General features: G+C 42.7%; 1 long non-coding RNA gene across 1 annotated transcript in view; it reads right to left on the bottom strand.

The window, feature by feature from the left end:
* Window positions 1–3,681: 3,681 nt before the first annotated feature.
* LOC109315173 overlaps window positions 3,682–16,981 on the bottom strand; it is a 28,488-nt gene continuing 15,188 nt past the window's right edge. The window contains exon 2 of the long non-coding RNA XR_002102450.1: window positions 3,682–3,945. This is a non-coding gene — a long non-coding RNA (uncharacterized LOC109315173). The remainder of the gene's footprint in view (window positions 3,946–16,981) is intronic.

Raw genomic sequence — 16,981 nt, forward strand, 5'->3', positions numbered from 1 at the left:
CTTTAACTTTCAGTAAAAAGTGATAATATCTGAAAGTTCAATAAAGTACAGCACCCTGTATTCATGAGAATACAAGAGGGAAAGATGTGTGTTATTAAGTTATTTTCATGTACCATTAGTACTCCTGCACTTGACAAAAATACGCCTTGAAAACAAGACTTAAAAAAAAAAAGAATATATAGTAAAACTATTTTCACAGAATATGAACATTATCAATTATTATTCATGGTTGGAAAGTTAGTCTATTGAAAATGAGATTAAAAAAAGAGTTGCCCCACTTCTCTTATCCTCAACATCCTAACATGATAATGAAATAAAATATTAATTCTTTTAAACAGGTACCTATATATTGCATGCAATTCTATAAATGCACTTATACCGAGAATGAATTAAAATTTAACTACACTTACCCAAAGCCAAAATTATTAAAGAGGAGCTCAGATATCACCACGAGGGAAGTAATAAGTGAATTTCTATTGTGTCTGAGTTCTAATCGCATAACCTGGTCAACAGCCTATGACCAGTGGGCAGGATCTGGCCTACAGAGCCCGGCTTTGGTGGCATTTCAGCTACTAGGAGCTTCTGTGAGAGGCTTCTGTGTGGGCAGCTTCACTTGCATGATGGCCAAGCGATAGAGTGAAGTGGCAATGTCACTGTGATGGGGAGCATTGATTGGGCCACAACAACAGCAGTAGGTATGATGCAGGCCAGATTGGAAATAACTTGCATTTGGAGCAAAGTGCTGCTAAAGCATCCCCTTTGCTACAAATGTTGTGACCCCTGCTATAAACCACAGAGGTGACTAGAGAAAGCACCTAGCTAAACCAATATGCAAACACAGCTGGTTGATGTTTGTTGACAAAGTGTTTTCATGAGGAAATAGGGTTGGGTTAACTCCAATTTTGAAACAAAAATACTTTCCACATTTGTGTTGAACCTAGAATAAAGATAGGCAACCTCTGGGGAGTTTGAGGCTTGGGGAATCTTGCAGACTCTTTTGATGTCCTTCCACTCCTACTTTTCTATGATTCTACAGTTCATTTTCACCATCTCCTGTGAACTGAATGAAAACCGTATTTACCTGAATCCAAGATGACTCTGAATTTAAGATGACCCGCCCCAATAATTAGATTACTTAAATGGAAATGATAAGTTTATTATAATTTTCCATGTATACAATCTAATTGTCAGAGTCATTTTAAATTCATCCCACTGCTGAAGAAAGGCAATCAGTTGGTGGTGCGGGGGGGGGAGACAAGCAGGGGCAGAAACGATGAAGGGCAGGCCATGGGAGAGTCAAACAACCCTTGTCGCCTATCCTCCACACCACTTGGCCCCCTCCTTATGGCTGTCCTTCTGGCATCTGCTCTGCCTGCTATTTGCACCCCCCATGCCTACACCCCAAGCACCTGCCCTCCTCACAGTGCCTCCCCCCATTGTCTCCTTGTCTGCTCCCCCATCTTCCTCCCCACCATTGCCTTTATGTCCCCCTGTCTGTCCCCACTGCTGTCTCCCCCTGTCCTCTCCTAGCTTCTGTCCAGAGCTGGCCTTAGGAAAAATGGCACCCTGGGCAAACTTGTATTTTGGTGCTTATCCCCACCTCAAGTCAGCAGTACTTGTGCTATGGGGAGCAAGGCGGGCATACTGGAGCAGGTGCCACCCAGCCTCCATGTGCCCAGCCTAGTTTCCCCTGAGCAGTAGCTAGAGGTAAGGGATAGGCTTGGCTGGGCACTGCTCCTCTTGCTTGGAGTGGGGATCAACCTGGGTGGGGTGGGGGAAGAGTGCTACTGTAAGCGTGGGCTGCTCACACATGTCTGAGTGTTTGGTGCCTCCCTGACCATGGTACTCTAGGCGGTCACCCATGTTGCCCACCCCTAAGGTCAGCTTTGCCTACACCACTGCTGCTTCTCGTCTGGCTCCGGCAGGCTCAAACCTTACTCCAACCCCAGCCTTGACTGGTAATAGCTGCTGCAGTAGCAGCAGCACCAGCTGGGCCCTAAAGGGCAGAGGCAGTGGGGGGCAGGCAGCAGTTGAAGCTTCTATCCCAACCTCAGGTTGGAGTCAGAGCCAGAGTGAGAGCTAGAGTTGCCGTCATCTCCACCCCTTGCCTTCCTCCTCCACCTCCTTGTACTCAATTCCATGATGGGGGCCTTTCCCCTTTGTATTAAATGGGGAAAATCCTTGTCTTGGAATCAAGTAAATATGGTAGATTCATAATTAGCCCATGTGAGTTGAACAATCCTATCTGAAAATTTGAAATTTAAACAGAAATTTCAAGTTTGTGGTTCTGTTTGGAGTGACAGTTGATTTCCGTGCCTCCAGTGAAATACAGCAATAGAAATAAATCAAAGTAAACTAGAGATAAGGGACTGCAGGACCAGAAGCAGGCACATTTGCTGCTATACAGAAGGATAAAATAATACATAATTTTAACTGTCGTTAATTTTGAAAGAATTAGGGGCCATCTACTATTCTCTGGACATTATTAAATGAGAAACTGGAAGCATAATGGCCAATACATTTTTAATTTGTCATAAATCTTATTCCTTCTCCTTCCTCCACTGTGTCTGATGATACAGATGGTAAGCGTTCAAATGAAAGATATTTCCATTGAAGTAAAATATGTTTAAGGAACAAAATGCAATTCTTGAAAACAATCGGTATGGCCCACAGAATTTTGCCTTAATAAGTTCCATTTACACACAAAGCTGAACTTGTTTATCCAAACCAGGAGTTTCTGACTTTGGAGCTTCCAGGACCTCCCCCTAACACCCAATGTATGGGGAGTGGCAGCCAGTGAGGATCCCATAGGCTGCAAATTAATTCCTCCCATGTCACCCATGGGCCATGAGTTGGTCATCCCTGATCTAAACTTTGGGTGCCTATATTTAGCATGTGCGTACTACTTTAAAGGGCAGAAGCGGCTTGGCCATGCTGCTCAGAAGGCTAGACAGAGCTGTAGGGTGCCTGAGCAACAGCCTAATAGCCCCACCCAAACCAGCGGTCTTAAACAGCAAACAAAAACACAAGCCCCTGGGCTATAACATAAATCCAAGCCATACCAGGGGTGTTCCATCCCTCACCAGTATCAGAGGCTGTTCCTGCAGTCAGGCCTCTCCTTTTGCTTGCTCTGGGAGAGCTCCTTCCCCCTTGGCTGCTGGTAGGGAACTGCCTTCCTGGTTTCAGCCCCGGGCTTTATATACGAGCCAGTCCCTGCCCCTTCCAGTCAGCTAACCGCTGGCAGGTGTGGGCCACTAGCTCACTCTGGTTGCCCTGCTAGCCAGCAGTTGGGGCCTCCAACTCACTGCTAGGCTCTTTCCCTAGCAGTTTTCACTCTTTATAGGAGCTTACTCATTACATCAAAGACATAGCAGGAGAGATAGGTGGGCACTGGCAGACTGCCCAGACAGGTGAGAGGGTTGTTGTTGTTGTGACTGACCTTAAAATAATGCACCTATTGTCTGAGGTCCCTTCCAGCCCTACAATCTATGGAAAAAAACTGTCACACTATACGTGTGCTTTGGGGTGCAGGGGGTGGTGGGGAGAGGAGAGGGTTGGGAGCCACTCTAATTAAAATGCCCATTTCTTATACTGACATTCTTTTTTTTTGAGAATAAACCCATCATCTCAACAACTATTGAATTGTTCATTTAGTTCAAAGATGCACAGACATAGGCAACATAGCTATGCCTTTGACTTTAATCAAAGATGGTACAAAAGCAGAGGAATTGTGCTAGTTAATCTGATTGTAAAATTGTACAAATTATGTCCTCAATAAAGGTGTCCTGATTAGGATTCACTTGGATGAAAAGCATAGTGCAGTTAAAAAAAATTAAGTATCTTCATTGTTATCATTAACATGATGCACATTAGGTCTCCCTGGTGTTCTCAGCCAGAAGAGCTACGTGTATTTTATGAAGTACTGGTGTTCATCCATGTCAAATGCTAAAAAAAGACAATGTAGATCATTACTACATGTATTTTGAGAGAGCACATTTCACAACTTCCAAAACCCATTCTGTGATTAATTGCATAAAATACACCACAGCGGAGCTTGGTTTTTAGCAGGAAAAAAATGGAAACACAGTGAGCCCCAATATACAAGTAAACAGTCCCAAAGTGCTTTTCTAACTCAAATAGTTGTCTGGAAAACTTTTAACCTAAGAGTGAAAGTGGCAGTGCAGACAGATGTATCATTTGTAGTGGGACAAGTTGTCATAATGTTTGAATCGGATTCAAAATGTAGCATTTCAGGTGCAGACACACATCCTGCTTGAAAGTGTTACTCAGAGAGCAGGAGCATACAGGAGCCCAGTCATTGGAGGTTTCTGAGGATTTTTGAGCAGGGAGGAAAGCACTAATTAGATAGCTGCACAGGAATCCCACCTTCTGCCCTTGTGCTGGAAGTTCTTGATCACTTTCTGCTCTGGGCAGCTCATCAGTTGTGCTGCTAGCTCAAAGAGTGCCAAATGGACCCATATCACTGCCTCACCTTGCACACTTTAGTCACCGAGTGGCAAGAGCTCCTGACCCTGCTGCATTTCAATCTTGCAAAGCTGCAACCACCCATACTCAAGCTGGCAGTAGAAGACCACATGGCCAAGAACATGGAAAGATGCCTCCATCATCTGCACTTCTTTTTTCCCCACCAATACCTTCACGTCAGATAAGTCTGAGGCCACACGGTGCACCATAGAATCCAAACTGCAATGGGAATAACTCCCAGCTATGAATCAATATTTCTGGTCCAGAGAGACAAATAGAAACTGATGGGAACACAATACTTTGGCCACATGGACTGAAGAGTAGTGATGGATGAACTTTTGTATATCCTGTAACAGAGAACCTTAACTGTATTATAGGAAAGAGAGGTCCAGTGAAGAAAAGTCAGCAGGGCCCCTTTAAAGCCAGAACTTTTGTAGCCCAAAGGGGGAAGAGGGATTATCTGCAGCAGAGAAAAGCCTGTTTGGAGCAGCCAGAGTGGTAGAGCTCCTGGCTGCCAGGTGGGATACCCAGCTAAACAGGAGGAGGTAAGCTATCTGCTGCAGGTAAAAGCAAAGATCTCTTCAGGCGAAACAACTGTAGATACATAAGAAGCAAGAAAAAAATTGGGCTCCACTGTGGGACCCCGTACTGAATACTCAAGGACAGCCCACAGTCAGTCCCCACAAAAGGCAGAACTCCTAAATACATACTTCATGTCAGTGTTCCTGAAATCAAAAGGGGGCTGTTCACCTGACCAGAGGCCCAGGGAAGACAAAAGACTACATGAAATGAGTCCCAAACGGGTGAGGGATCTCCTACAACACTTGGATGTTTTCAGGTCTGCTGAGTCAGATGACCTACATCTGAGAGTCCTGAAAGATCTGGCTGAGCTTATAGCAGTGACACTGGCAAAGTTGTTTAAAGAGTTGTGGAACTCAGGAGTGGTCCCGGACAACTGGAAGTGGGCCAACGTGGTGCCCATCTTTAAGAAAGGGAAGAGGGGTGACCCTGCAAACTACAGATTGGTCAGTCTGACTTCAGTCCCGGGTAAAAAAATTTTAAGAATTTTTTTAAGGAGGCCATCACAGGCTGGTAACTGATTGGGTATTAAGAAGCAACTGGCATGGCTTTGTCAAGGGTAGATAATGCTTGACAAACCTAGTGTCCTTCTAGGACCAGGTAACTAACCATCTGGATGAGGGACATGAGATAGACGTGTTTACACGAGGGACATGAGGTTTACTTAGACTTTAGTAAAGCCTTTGATTCTGCTTCCCATGGGATTCTCTCATCCAAACTGGAGGGTAATGGGCTGCACTAGTCTACAGTGAGGTGCGTGGACAACTGGCTTAGAGGCCAGTCCAATCAATGGGATGGCCTCATCCTGGAGTGCCATCTCCCATGGTGTCCCCCAGGGATCGGTGCTTGGACCCATGCTCTTTAACATTGTCATTAATGACTTGGATGAAGGGATGGAGAGCTCAGTGATTAAGTTTGCAGATGACACCAAGCTGTGGGGAAACACGGGCACATCCGAGGATAGGGCAAAGATCCAGGATGACCTTGACAGACTGGATTTATTGGCTGAATGAAATCAGATGATGTTTAACAGGGAGAAGTGCAGGGTTCTTCATCTGAGTAGGAAGAACCTACATCCTGGGTAGGAAGAACCATAACTACACGATGGGTGGTAGTCCACTGGCTGGCACAGCATCTGAGCAAGACCTGGGGGTCATGACAGACCAGAAGATGAACATGAGCCAACAGTGCGATGAGGTTGCCAGCAGGGCAAATTGAACTCTGGCATGAATCAGCCGATGTATAGCCAATAGATCCAGGGAGGTGCTCCTCCCTCTCTGTACGACATTTATGAGGCCACAGCTGGAGTACTGTGTCCCGTTCTGGGTGCTGCACTTCAAGAATGGATGTGGATAAGCTTGAGAGGGTACAAAGCAGGTCTACCCATATGACTACAGGCATGGAGGATAGGCCTTATGATGAGAGGCTCTGGGAACTGGGCCTGTTCAGTCTGAATAAGAGAAGGCTGCTAAGTGACTTGATGGCTGCCTACAAGTACATCAGGGGTGAGCATCAAGACCTAGGGGAGCAACACTTTAGGAAGCTACCTCAAGGTAGGACAAAGACCAATGGCCATAAGCTGATAGAGGGTAAATTAAGGCTGGACATAAGAAAAAACTTTTTCTCTGTAAGAGTCACCAGAATCTGGAACACATTCCCAGCAGAGGTGGTGCAGTCACCAGCCTTGGGGAGGTGTTCAAGATGAGGCTGGACAAGCACCTTGTTGAGCTTGTCTGAGCCCAATAACTTCCTGCCTGTGGCAGGGGACCAGACTTGATGATCTTACAGGTCCCTCCTGGTTCTCTGATTTTATGATTCTATGATCCTATCTTGCATATAGTTCATCCTTGACCTGGTAGTAGGAGCAACCTTTTATGATTCCATAGACATCCTCCTCTTCACTGGAAGTCTCTCCATGCTTAGTCACTGCCCTGTACTGCTACTTTTTTCTTCTTGGGTTGGCTCAGGCATCAGGATGTAAAATGATTATGTTTTTTAAACCCCCTTTCACCAGTGCCCATAAGCTGCAAATTTTTCTTTCCACGTGTCATGTTGTCTTGCACAGTATATACACCAGACCGTAATGCTGGCATTTTGGTCAGTCTCTCTGTTCTCCTACCTGAGTTCATTAGAACTTCTTTTTTTCATTATACCTTTTTTGCACGAGTGGTCTTCATTATTTTCACCCTTTTATTTCAGCTGTCCTTGTTATTTGGGGGCATTTCTCTCAAGTTAAATCTTTTCCTCTTAACAGTCTCTTTTCCAAGCCAGAATTGTGTGTTCCACAAAGGATCCATTTTTTTCTAATTAAGAAAATCTAATGTGTCCAAAGTTGAATGTAAATGCCAGACCCTGCAACTATCATCTCTTCTGTTGCTTGGTTTGAAGTAAAAAAGTCAGTATGTCTCTACCTTCTCAGTCTTGCTGTTGACACAATAATTATTAAATGTCTTTATCAGCTATTGGAGTGTTTTGGGCATCATTTCCACCAACCATCTCATTTGCTTCTCATCCTTGTATTCCCCTGTGAGATAGTTAAAGAAGTCTTGCCTTCCTTTCTTATCTTTATCCTCTGTGATCATCAGTGAAGTGAGAATCAATTCCTGTTTCTACTTATATCTGAAAAACCACCACTCTCAGCAGTGTGAGTCAATCCATAATGCTTTGTTCACTTATTATTCATACTTCCTGTGAGTGTCACTAGAGTGATCACTGACACTGTTTTATGTACCATATGATGGATAAGAACAAAAGAGGACTCAGGCTTATAATCTCTTTACACTGTTACCTCAACATCAGATAGCATTTTGCCTGCTCCAAATTTCCTGCCTTCAAGTTGTTCTTTTCTTCCCAAACTCTATGCAGGGTACTGCAAAGTCAACAGCAGAGAGAACAGCAAGTAAAACAGTAAAATAGCCAATGAATATCAGTCAACGAATGCCAATCAATGAAATAGAGATTGGGTATTCTGTTCCTGGAGCTGAGTAACCTCAGATAATGGGGTTATATGGGTGCGTATAAGAAGAATTAAGTCCTTTATGTGCAATGACAAAAATTGCTTGTTAGACATAGGAGAAATAAAGAGATAGAAAATTCCTTTCGTGTAAGTGCAGAACCCAAAAATAGAACTGAAACTTCAGTCATGAGAAAGGTGCAGAGGGAGGAGAATAGTTTCCTGCTTGTTTTTGGTTCAAATGTTTTCCCTTCTTGTACCCAAAGGCATTCTGAATATCCTTTTAAATCCATTAAACAAACAGATATAATAAAACTTTGTAAGTTTAAATGCAAATTAACATGGTGCAGGTCAAACCCACTTAAGTGTTAACTGGCTCCAGGCAGTTGCTAAGCAATAGTGTTCTCTCTCAGAATTAATGAGCAGCCAGTGCCAGTTTGTTCTGATGATGTAATGCTTCTCTTTTGTCTCTCATTGGTTGACTGTTCTGTCACTTTGAGGGGTTTTCCATGACTATTATCCCAGCTCAACTCAGTGCCTTCATGCTCCAGCTTCAGTTTCACTGATCAGATTGTTAAGTTAAAGAGACACTTCAAATTAAAAAAACTACAAGATCTAATAAGCTTCTCTGTTTTCCAACCTAGAAGATTACCAAAGACTAAAATATTAAAACATTTTATTTTTAACATATAGGCCGTGTTCGTTTTTTGCTTTTTTTTCTTATTTTGACTAATGAGAAATCAGTTTCACTTTATAAACAATATACTATATTTACTTGCATTCAAGATGATGTTTTTTCTCCCCAGGCAACATGGGGAAAAAGTACCAGCTGGGGCAGGCAGCTGCTGCAGCCTCAGTTCCAGACTTTGGGCAAAGCTGGAGTGGTTCGTCCTGTGGGGAAGGGTTACCTGGTATGGGGGGAGTGCAGGGAAGATTGCATAGTAGGGGTGAGCACAGGGAAGACCTATGGGGATGGGAACATGGGGGAGGCCATGCAGCAGGGGGTGGTAGACCCAAACTGTGCAGCTGCAGGGAGGAATGGGGGAGACCAAACATCCTGTCCACACTGCTGTCTGCTCTGTCCTGTCCCTCCCCTGCCATTTGCCTTATGCCCCAACTCCAGCTCTAGTCCCAGCCCCAACTTGGCCCAGCTCAAAGATGTTGCCACTGCTAAACTTGGGCAGTGATTTATGTAAGTGTTCCTTATGTTTATTAATACATCACCTTAAATCCAACTGTTAATTTTCTCATAATTTGTTGAGAATACATGTTTGCCTTTAAAACAGCCATGGTTTTGATGCACCCATTGGGAATTTGTGTTGTCATGAGGACAGCAGGGACTCCTGTAAATTAGGATCAGATGAGAGATCTCCTTTTCTTCACAGGTCAGAACACTCAAAATGTCCTGGATCAAGTCTTCCTGGTTGTTGACTCCATAATGGGGTGGATTAGCTACAGTCCTTTCTTTTTGGGTGGGCAGACAGTGGAGTCAAAAATGGCATAATGTGTCATTATACTGGATGCATCTGTGCTCATTCATCATCACACTATCCAAGGTCTTGTTTTTAATTTCATTACCTAGAAAGCAACTAATGTGGATAACAAAAAAAAATGAAATAACTTCAAAAGAAATCCTCAATGCCATTACTTCTAAGGGAGGGAAACTTTGTTTTATGAAGCAGCTGGCTTGTGTGTTTTGTTCTGTTTGGCCTTGAAACCAGAGAGCCAGACTGTGGCTATGGAGTAGAGGAGGCCATGAACAGGGGGGCCTGGGTGGCCCTTGCTAATTGTACCAGGGGCAGAGATGGTGTGCTGAGACTGAAGCCCCCAGAAGGGGCTGCCATTGAAACAGGGCCAAACCAGGGCACAGGTCTTAATCAGTAGACTTAGGTGCAGAGCGTGGCAGCCAAAGCCCCAACAGGCCCTCAGAAACCTATGGGAGCACTCCTTTAAAGGGGAAGTACTGTGGGAGGGCAAAAGGCTGCAGTGGGGTTGGCCTGGCTGAACAGGTCCAGCTACCTGTGAGACAACTACCAGTCTTCAAAACCCCTCCCTTAACAAACATCAGAGTCATGGCAGATGAGAGAGAGGCAGTGAAGTGGGGCCAGGAAGGAGCTATCAATCAGGACAGATGCCTATGGGTTCTACATGAGGGTCATTTTTTAAGCACTTTGGCCAATTTTAAATAATTCTTTAGGTGGGAACATCTGCACTCTTACTGTCTGTAGAGTCTCAAAGGCACTGGGAGCACTTCAAAGCACATCTGTACATGGCTTAAGTTCACAGCAAGGAAGAAAAGAAAAGTCCTTCTGGTCAATTCCTTACGGTAGACTATAATGAGAGGGTCATCCTGCCAGCTTTATTTTAAAATTAATCATATTAGCCAGATTTTGTGTGTACTATTATTCAGGTAAGATTTTTCTCTGAAAATTGATTTTATTTGTACAAATGTCATTCTGGCAAGGTAATTTCAGGTTACTAGTCTGTCCGTCTAGGTAGGTGAGATTTCTAATCTGTCAGTCTAGGTAGCTGCGACTGCCTTGTGCAGTTTTTCAGAGCAAACCCACGTGTCATCTGATGCTTTTGAACCATAAATTGACTTCCACTTGTTATATGCCTTTTCAGATGACAGGACCAAAACAAAGTACTAATTTTTTCTAGGCCCTTAGCTGGTGTGACAAATGGAATAAAGCTGCAGGCATTATTCTGCATGCAGTTCTTGAAAAGAGCTACCTGGATTCAGAACCCAACTTTACTCTTTGCTTGGTTATTAGAGCAGACATTGCAGCAAGTAATGATGACTTTATGAAAAATGAAAATGTCAAAAAAGGCTCAAATCCATTATTTTTCTGTTATAGCTACAGTACAGAGTGTACTTGCATCTGATATGGAGAGAGATAATTTGACAGTGTACGAAAATGCACTCAGGGATACTTTTAGTTTGTTTTATTTTTTCAATATTCTGTTTAAAACACTGTGTGTAATATTCCCCTACTTGCTTAAGAACCTCAGTGTATGTGGTATGAAGTAAACAATTTACCTCCTTCCTGTTTTAGTTCATTTTACAAACGGAGCCTAAAGTAAAACAGTCAGATTTCCTCCACACGCAAGAGACTATTTCCAAAAATATTCTCCAAGGATGGTTTAACCCAAACTCTTATCCTTTCTCCCCATAGCACCCCTTCTGCTTTCCTTGTAGTATGTTCTGAGTAAACCAGCAGAATCCATACCTGCTTTATAGATTAAATGTTCTTATATAACACTGCCATATGCACAGATGTGTCAATCCACATGATTTGGTTACAAGTTGGCTTCACCCTTTCTATAACCAAAAGGGAAATGTCCCTGCTATAATGTACAACAGTACAATGGAGATAAATATGGCAGTCTTTTTTATTTTCCAAGAATATTCCATCATTTGTGTCAGAATAGGTTGGGAATGACATCCATTTTGAAGTCTTGCCGCGTAGATTCTTTGCTTAACAGAACTTTCCACTTAATGTTTTATTTTTAGTAAACCACAGTTATATTCATGCCTTTTAGCATGTTACCCTGGCAAGGTCTTCCAATAGTAAGATGCAGATGCAAAGAAAGGAAACAGCGAAGTAGCATTAACTAACACCAGTTGGCAAATAAATTCATGAATGGTATTACAGTAATTATGTGTCAGAGTCCAAAATGTCAAGGTGTACATGTATAAGAGAGTTTCTGAAGAAAGCCTGGTGCTAAGTTCTTTCAGATCCATCTGAATTATACACTTTTTTATCCATTTAGTCTGGGATTTAAACAATACAGTTTGACCATTCCTGAAGTAAAGCATCCTCTTTCTCTTCTCATAGTAATACACTTGCTGCTTGTCAGAATATCTTTCTGAACCCCTTTGTTACGTAGAAAACGACTGTTATAGTTCAGTCCCTAGGACTGCAGGGACAAGTAATTGGTTCTTTCTAGCAAGAATAGCGTTAGCACAAGCAAGCACAAGCTGGTATTTTTCTGCAAAGAGAGCACCTGGAGTACAAGGATAACTCAGTCCTTCTCAATTTTTGTGCTATTAAGATTTATACAGTAATGGGTCAAATTGTGCTCTGAAATCAATGTAGGGACTCCTGATTTAGACTGGTATAACTGAGAATTCAGTTTGCCCTGTATCTTTATAGAGTCACTGTCAGGTTGTTATTAGGCTTGATTTTCCATGCTGATTCTTTACAATGAGTCTGATTGATAGTATTGTGTAGGCACAGCTCTGAGTTGGCCTACAAAGAGGGAGCACAGAACTGCATTGTCTTCAGGAACAGTATTTGGAGGCAGAATATCTTGAAATCCTGATAGCACATAGAGGCAAATTCTAGAAGCTACAGTCCTTAGTGAGGTCCAGCTTACTAGCACTGTGCAAAATGGCACTCTTCCCTTCCGACTTCAGTTTTGAGGTCTGGATGGAACAGTGTTTTGTATAGAATATAATTTTGAGTCGAAACAGCCTCACTGTTTTGCTTCATCAAAACAGTGAGGCTGTATTGACCCTGTTTTGACCATTTCACCCGACCATGGGGCTGGGGAAAGGAACTCAGCCCAGCTAGTGGAGTGGGAAGTCAGCTCAGCTGGGCTGACTTCTTATATTGCACGAGGGGCGTTTTGATTTTGGTGTTTCAACCTTGAAATAAGTCAAAACAGTGTTGAAATGAAAGAGCCGTTGAAATTTCACACCGCCCTACAACTTATTTCCCACAATCTGTTAGGCTGTAGATAGCAGGGGCAGGGCCCTCAATTTATCTCCAAGGCAGAGCTCTGAAGGGAAGACAGTTCCTGATTTTTGTCAATGCTGCCAGAGGCCCTTATATTAGCTGTCAGAATGGAAGAAGTATCTTTGTATCTTCTTTCTTCACACCAGCAAACCCATGGAAATCATTGGCACTGTTTCAAAGTAAAACTGGCAGAACTGAACCACCAGTGATGAACCTGGTACTATAGAAAGGTAGATCCATCAACAATCTCTCAAACATAAGGATTAATTAAAATCAGAATGAATGCATCAGTCCTTCCAATATCAAGATTTTTCTAGTATATAACTTAGTTAAGTCCCATAAGGCCTGTATTAGTGATTTTTCTGTCTGTATCAGTGATTAATTTGAGCTGGTCAGAACTTTACATTTTTTTTGTTGGGAAATTCTGGTGTTTCAGCATTGGCTTCTGTTCTGATTTAGAACAGAAATAAATCAAAGATTTTCCACAGACTGAAATGTTGTGAAACAATCACTTTTTAGCTCAATCAAAATGTTCAGTCAGATGTTAGGGTCTGTAGAATTGCTCGGGAGTGGCAATGACCATGAGGAAAGGATACAAGTTGTCATAGGATGGTGTTTCAGGCCACTAATTAATGGTAATAAAAGAATCTCATAACAGCCTGGATGGTAAATATTCAAGAAATATACAACACACAGCAGAGGGCTTTCCTGAAAGGAACAAAGAAAGAAGGAAAAGCTGAACTAGTGATGAGACCAGAACGTTAAAGAAAAAGTGCCAAAGAGCTGAGACAGCTGGGAAAACAGAAGTGGGAGAAGCTTTATGCAAAGTAGCAAAGAAATTACAAAGACTGAGCAAAAAAATGTTGTGGGAAAAAGAAGCTGAACAACTTAGAGGAAATATTAGGAAAGCAAGTTATAAAAACCATTTACAAAGCAAGTTAAGTTATGTGGGGACACAGTTGGTCCCACAGTACAAGCAGTAAAAAAGACAATGAAAGAGGTGAGAGCAAATGCTGAAAAGGGGTGGGCGTATGGAATTGCATTTTGATTCGGTACTAAACCTTGCAGTCCATCCAAATGCACATATTCTAGACATAATACATGACAGCAGCTTGCAAGGCAGAATGGATATCAGCATTGAACTCCTGTCAGAAGAAGAAAAAGAAAGAACAGTGAAGTAAAAAACAGGGAAATCTGCAGGAACAGACAACATAACAGCTGTGCTGTTAAAAGCCAGTGGGACAAGTGCCATGAACGCATTAGGAAAAATATACAAAAAGGTATGGAAACGAGAAGTACCAGATGACTGACTAAAGGCAATAGTTGTACCAATCTTGAAGACAAGTGATCCTGCTAATCCATATAATTATAGAGGTAGGAGCTCATTGCCAGTACCAGAAAAAATCACAATGAAACTAACTGTCAACAGATTAAAGCCCACTTCAGAAGAACTAGTAGGCAAAAAACAGCTTTACACCTGGGTGGGATTGAACTGATCAGATATTCAATTTCCAGTAATTGCTAGAAAAAAGCAAAGAACAGGAATATATATTTTTTTCATTAATTTCAAGCAAGCATTTGACTCAGTTTGGAGGGGAGCATAATGGAAAGCAGCAAAGTCATAATGCTCCAGATAAAACAACTGTCATTGTAAAAAATATATCAGAAGATTCCTGCAGTACCATAAGAAATGGTGGAAAATTAAGATGCTGCTTCAGGTCAGAGTTTGGTGTGAGACAAGGAAGCATGGAATCATTTCTGGTTTTCATCATGTTCTTGAGCTGGGCTTAAGTCAGGTGAGCTGGAGACCATGGCACTTGATGATCTAGAATTAAGATTCTAAAGTTATATGATTGAAGTCATACAACCAGTAGATACATTTCAGTCAATGCAGTTACTCTTGCATTCCTTAGAAAATTAGTGTCTCCAACTTGGCCTTACAATATATGCCAAGGGACAAAACAGTTGCATTTAGGAATAGGGATAGATAATAGAGATAGAAAGATCAAGTGTGGAAGTGGAGCAGCAATGAAATTCTAGAATGAGATTTTCAAGTGAAACTTGGAAGATTGATCAGTAGTGACAGCTCTATTAAGGAAGAGGTTGATATGAGATGTGTCTCAGCCTAAGGGCTGCACAGAAACTGATCAAATTAGGGACCAAGAAAAATATTATGTTTGGTATCAAAGCAGAACTTTATCAAACCAGCATACCAAAAGTATTGCTGTATTAAGTGGAAGCAATTTCATTAAATGAAACCCATCAGAAAACTGAAGGCAGTAGAAACAAATTCTTTGAGACATGATGATATAAAGTGGAATGATTTGAAGACAAAGGAAGAACTTAAAAAGAAAGTATAAAGTGATATCAAGGCTTGGGGTTGGCTATAATTAAAAAGATGACAATGGTGGAGGCAATGAAGGTGGCAAACATGATATGCAGAGATAGGACCACACTGGGCTTCATGGTGGAACAAGTCCTCAGCTGGCAGTGCTGTACTGCTTCCTATGTCTGCAAAGATGTTCTGGGGTGAAAGAGGAAAGAAAAAGAAATTTTCAGTTAACTCAAATTATCAACAATGTCTGTTGCTAGTAACTTTTTCAGATACATGTGCTCTCCATGGTACAGCACTATCAGGGATCCTAACAGGCACCCCAGCCTGCCCAAATTGCCTAGTGAGCCACACTTTCCTGGGACTTTGACTGGTAGCCCTAACCCAGCTAATGACTCTATCTGGCCACTGTCTGGGCCTCTTGATCGGATGCTGGGAGACCAGCTTCCTCGTTTTAGCTCTAGCTGTGACAGGAAAGTCTAGGCCAACAAGCCTCTCTGGCTGAAGATATGCTATAGCAAGTCTCTGTGATCTAGAACGCCTGATTTCCTGACCCTGTTTGCTCTGTTCCTGATCTCTGGTATCTGGATTGTCCCTTGGATTTGGAAATGGTCTCTGGCTCATGATCTTTAACTCAGCTTGTGATTTGGACCTTGTCCCTGGATTTCCCTTGGATCTGGTAACCTGATATGTTTCCTGATTCCTGACTGGGCCTGTGTTTTGGTTGCTGCCCCTCCTCTAGTAGCTTAACCATTACAAAAGACTGCCCATGTTGGTCCAATACAGCTTGGCTGGGCTCCACTTTGCCTAGAATGTCAGTATCTGCTGCAGAGCAGTGTCCATTCCCATGAATAGCCCCTTAGCCACTGAGGTTCCCTTAAAGCAGGGGCAGGCAATTATTTGGGGCTGAGGGCCACTTACTGAGTTTTGGCAAGCCATAGAGGGCCACTTGACAGGCAGCCAGGGGCAGATAAATATTAATTTTCTAAATTTTTAGGGGCCCCGTGGGCTAGATAGAATGGCCTGGTGGGCTACATCTGGCCTGCGGGCTCCATTTTGCCCACCTATGCCTTAGAGGCTCTAATGGCTTCCTGCAGAGCTTTTTTTAACAAAGTCCAAACCACTTCAGGATCAACTCAGATGAAGACCCCTTGTCAAGAGTAGAAAGCCCTGAGGGCCCAAGTTCCTGCTTACTTGCTTAGCATCAGCCTTCCAGACAGCCTGTGAGCCAGAAGTGTCTCTGCCCAAGTACTTTGATGGCAGCCCTAGGAATTTTTCAGGGTTTCTTCACCAATGTCACCATGTATTTACTACATGCCCCCAGATCTATCCTTTTGATAATATGAAGGTGGGTGTGGTGATCAGCCTCATTTCTTGAATTGGGCTTGTGCTTTGCTGCAGCAGTCAAGTTCCCTCGAGACTAGCCTAACTACTAGACCAGAATTCTCATGACCCAGTCCCTTACAAGTACACCCAAATAGATTAATTTCTAGTAACAAATTGTATCCAATTATTGTTTTTCCTCCAGTGAAAGAAACTTGTGCTGTAAATACTATCCATGTCCTTAATTGCTCACAGCAAAGCCAGCTGGTAAAACAGAAAGCACTCCACCATGATTTATAGAAAGCCTGGACTGTGATGTAACTATTATGATTTCGTAGATTATTTTTTGTTAAACTTCTGTCAGAATATTTCCATTATTTCATACCACACAGATTAAGGCAGTGGTTTTTAACCTTTTTTGGACCAGGACACATTTGTAAGCATCAATGGCTAGTCTGGACCTAGTGCCCCTCACTCCCGACCCACTGTCCCCCACCTCCAGGCCCCAGTCTCCCAGTGTGTGTGGGGGTCGGCATATGAGATTCATGAGGGGCCCCAAGCAGCCCC

This window comes from Crocodylus porosus, unplaced genomic scaffold, assembly GCF_001723895.1.
Source record: "Crocodylus porosus isolate Cpor-Errol unplaced genomic scaffold, CroPor_comp1, whole genome shotgun sequence".
Lineage (NCBI taxonomy): Eukaryota > Metazoa > Chordata > Crocodylia > Crocodylidae > Crocodylus > Crocodylus porosus.